The sequence below is a fragment of the Ursus arctos genome, chromosome X (genome assembly GCF_023065955.2).
Source record: "Ursus arctos isolate Adak ecotype North America chromosome X, UrsArc2.0, whole genome shotgun sequence".
NCBI lineage: Eukaryota > Metazoa > Chordata > Mammalia > Carnivora > Ursidae > Ursus > Ursus arctos.
In genome coordinates this window covers 71,652,786-71,657,443 of record NC_079873.1, presented here as the reverse complement: position 1 = coordinate 71,657,443, position 4,658 = coordinate 71,652,786, and positions in this window count along the sequence as shown.

The window sequence follows — 4,658 nt, the reverse complement described above, 5'->3', positions numbered from 1 at the left end:
TGAGTTGGAATGACTTATATAATTGGTGAACAAATGGTGTGCTTGGCTAAGTTCCTTTCTCCTTTTTGAGAATGGGCTTGCCTGCAAGGAGACATATTGTGCTCTTGCCTCTACCAGGAAGAAGGCCTGTCCTGGTTCCACTCTGCTATGAATCAGTGAATTCACTCGTCTGATTCCAGGGTTTATTATTAATAAGTCCACTTGATTAACAGAATTGATGCTGCATCCTTCAAATTATAGTTTATCAATAATAAAGGTGATATTTTGGTTCTCTACCTCCCTCCTCTGTGTTTTATAAAATTTTGTTTAGAAGCTGGACAGGTAGCTTCTCAGAGATCTCAAGAGTATAGGAGGAGGAGTTAAGATGGCGGAGGAGTAGGAAACACCTATTTCAGCCGGTCCCCCGAGTCGAGCTGGATAGGTACCAGACCAGCCTAAACAACCACAGAACCAGCCTGAGACGCAGGAAGATGCATCTGGATCTCTACAAATGAACATCTCCAGCGCTGAGTATTGAGGTACGAAGCGGGGAGCCATGAAACTGTGCAGAGATATCGGAAAATAAACAGAAGGGGGAGGGAGCCGCCGCGTTTGGGCGCCCGGAAGAAGTAGCCACTTGTACGGGAGAGCGGGGCGGGCTCGCGGTCGGCACCCGCAAAACAGCAGACTGAGACTGTGAGCCCGGTGCGCGTGCCACCAGACATCTTGGAGCCCGCGCGGGGCGGCTGATGGCTGGCGGCGTTAGAAACACAAAGGACAGAGACGCACCGGCCCTGGAAGTGAGGGCTGGGATGCCAGGTGTGGTGCGCACATCCCGGGATGCTGCAGGGTTGAGCAGCACCAACAGTAACAGAGTTAAAGTGGCCAGATCATCAGTGGAGAACGGGCCGCAATCCCTCTGTTCTGTGACAGAGGCTGAAATTCGGCCGCTGCTGCTCTGACTCTCAGAAGAGGCACAGCAAACCACCAGGGAAAGCTTCCAGAGAACAAAAACCTGGAAATACCGGCTCACAGCGTACCTATCCCTATCTCCCCTCGCAGGGGACATGGAGACTCTACCCAAACAGGGTTGCCTGAGTATCGGTGTGGCAGGCCCCTCCCCCAGAACACAGAAGGCAGGCTGAGAAATCAAAAAGCCCACAACCCGGGGGCCTGGGTAGCGCAGTCATTGAGCGCCTGTCTTCGGCTTAGGGCGTGATCTCAGCGTTCAGGAAAGGAGTCCTTCATCGGGCTCCTCTGCTGGGAGCCTGCTTTTTCCTCTCCCACTCCCCTGCTTCTGTTCCCTCTCTCGCTGGTTGGCTGCCACATAAATAAATAAATAAATAAAATCTTTAAAGAAGAAGCCCACATCCCTAAGATCCCTATAAAACAAGGGGCACGGCCTAGGACCCACTCAATAATTTGGGCTCTGGACAACCCCGCAACCTCTCCTCATCAGAATGACAAGAAGAAGACCCCATCCCCCAGCAAAGAAAAGACAGTGAGTCTGTGGCCTCTGCCACAGAAATAAAGGATATGGATGTAACCAAAGTATCAGAAATGGAATTCAGAGTAACGATGGTCAAAATGATGAGTAGAATTGAAAAAACTATTAACTAAAAGGTTACTGAGAATATAGAATCCTTAAGGACAGAAATGAGAGCGAATCTGACAGAAATTAAAAATTCTATGAGCCAAATGCAGGCAAAACTAGAGGCTCTGACGGCCAGGGTCACCAAAGCGGAGGAAAGGGTTAGTGAATTGGAGGATGGGTTAATAGAGGAAAAAATAAAAATAGAAGATGGTCTTAAAAAAATCCACGCCCACGAATGTTGGCTATGGGAGATTACTGACTCAACGAAACGATCCAATGTTAGAATCATCGGCATCCCCGAGGGGGTGGAGAAAAACAGAGGTCTAGAAGAGATATTTGAACAAATTGTAGCTGAAAACTTCCCTAATCTAGTGAGGGAAACAAACATTCGTGTCCAAGAGGCAGAGAGGACCCCTCCCAAGCTCAACCACGACAAACCTATGCCACGTCACGTCATAGTGCATTTCGCAAATATTAGATCCAAGGATAAAGTATTGAAAGCGGCCAGGTCAAAGAAATTTCTCATGTACCAAGGCAAAGGCATCAGAATTACGTCAGACCTGTCTACACAGACCTGGAATGAGAGAAAGGGTTGGGGGAGCATATTTAAAGCTCTTTCAGAGAAAAACATGCAGCCAAGGATCCTTTATCCAGCAAGGCTGTCATTCAGAATTGATGGAGAAATAAAAACATTTCAGAATCGCCAGTCACTAACCAATTTCGTAACCACGAAACCAGCCCTACAGGAGATATTACGGGGGGTTCTATAAAAGAAAAAAGGCCCCAAGAGTGATACAGAACAGAAAGTCACAGCCAATACAAACAAAGACTTTACTGGCAACATGGCATCATTAAAATCATATCTCTCAGTACTCAGTCTTAATGTTAATGGCTTAAATTCTCCCATAAAACACCACAGGGTTGCAGATTGGATAAAAAGAAATGACCCATCCATTTGCTGTCTACAAGAGACTCATTTTGAACCCAAAGATGCATTCAGACTTCGAGTAAGGGGTTGGAGTACCATCTTTCACACAAATGGACCTCAAAAGAAAACTGGGGTAGCAATTCTCATATCAGATAAATTGGATTTTAAACTACAGACTATAGTTAGAGACGCAGAAGGGCACTATATTATTCTTAAGAGAAATATTCAACAAGTGGATATGACAATTATAAATATATATGCCCCCAACAGGGGAGCACCAAGATACACAAGCCAACTCTTAACCAGAATAAAGAGACATATAGATAAAAATACATTAATAGAAGGGGAACTCAACACTCCACTGTCAGAAATAGACAGAACACCCTGGCAAAAACTAAGCAAAGAATCAAAGGCTTTGAATGCCATACTCGACGAGTTGGACCTCATAGATATATATAGAACACTACACCCCAGAACCAAAGAATACACATTCTATTCTAATGCCCATGGAACATTCTCAAGAATAGATCATGTTCTGGGACACAAAGCAGGTCTCAACCGATACCAAAAGATTGAAATTATCCCCTGCATATTCTCAGACCACAATGCTCTGAAATTGGAACTCAACCACAAGGAAAAATTTGGAAGAAACTCAAACACTTGGAGACTAAGAACCATCCTGCTCAGGAATGACTCGATAAGCCAGGAAGTCAAAAATCAAATTAAACAATTTATGGAGACCAATGAGAATGAAAATACAACAGTCCAAAACCTATGGGATACTGCAAAGGCAGTCCTAAGGGGGAAATACATAGCCATCCAAGCCTCACTCAAAAGAATAGAAAAATCTAAAATGCAATTTTTATATTCTCACCTCAAGAAGCTGGAACAGCAACAGAGGGACAGGCCTAATCCACGCATGAGGAAGCAGTTGACCAAAATTAGAGCTGAAATCAATCAATCAGAAACCAGAAGTACAGTAGAGCAGATCAACAGGACTAGAAGCTGGTTCTTTGAGAGTATCAATAAAATTGACAGACCACTGGCAACACTTATCATAAAGAAAAGAGAAAGGACCCAGATTATTAAAATTATGAATGAAAAAGGAGAGGTCACGACGAACACCATTGAAATTGGAAGAATTATTAGAAATTTTTATCAATAGCTATATGCCAATAAACTAAGCAATCTGGAAGAGATGGAATCCTTCCTGGAAAGCTATAAACTACCAAGATTGAAACAGGAAGAAATTGATTCCTTAAACAGGTCAATTAATTATGAAGAAATTGAGTCAGTGATAAACAACCTTCCAAATAACAAAACTCCAGGCCCGGATGGTTTTCCTAGGGAATTCTACCAAACATTCAAAGAAGAAATAATACCTATTCTCCTAAAGCTATTTCAAAAAACAGAAACAGAAGGAAAGCTACCAAACTCATTCTATGAGGTCAATATTACCTTGATCCCCAAACCAGGCAAAGACCCCCTCAAAAAGGAGAATTACAGACTTATTTCCCTAATGAATATGGACGCCAAAATCCTCAACAAGATACTTGCTAATAGAATCCAACAGTTCATGAAAAGGATTATCCATCACGATCAAGTGGGATTCATACCTGGGATGCAAGCGTGGTTCAATATTCGCAAATCAATCAGCGTGATACATCATATCAACAAGAAAAGACTCAAGAACCATATGATCCTCTCAATCGATGCCGAAAAAGCATTTGACAAAATACAGCATCCTTTCCTGATTAAAACCCTTCAGAGTGTAGGAATAGAAGGTACATTTCTCAATCTCATAAAAGCCATCTGTGAAAAGCGTACTGCAAATATTATTCTCAATGAGGAAAAGCTGAAAGCCTTTCCCTTAAGATCAGGAACTTGACAAGGATGCCCACTCTCACCACTACTATTCAACATAGTACTAGAAGTCCTTGCAACAGCAATCAGATGACAAAAAGGGATCTAAGGTATTCAAATCGGCACAGTAGAAGTCAAAATGTCTCTCTTCGCAGATGACATGATACTCTATATGGAAAACCCCAAAGAAGCCACTCCCAAACTATTCGAAGTTATAGAGCAATTCAGTAACGTGGCGGGATACAAAATCAATGCTCAGAAATCAGTTGCATTTCTATACACGAATAACGAGAC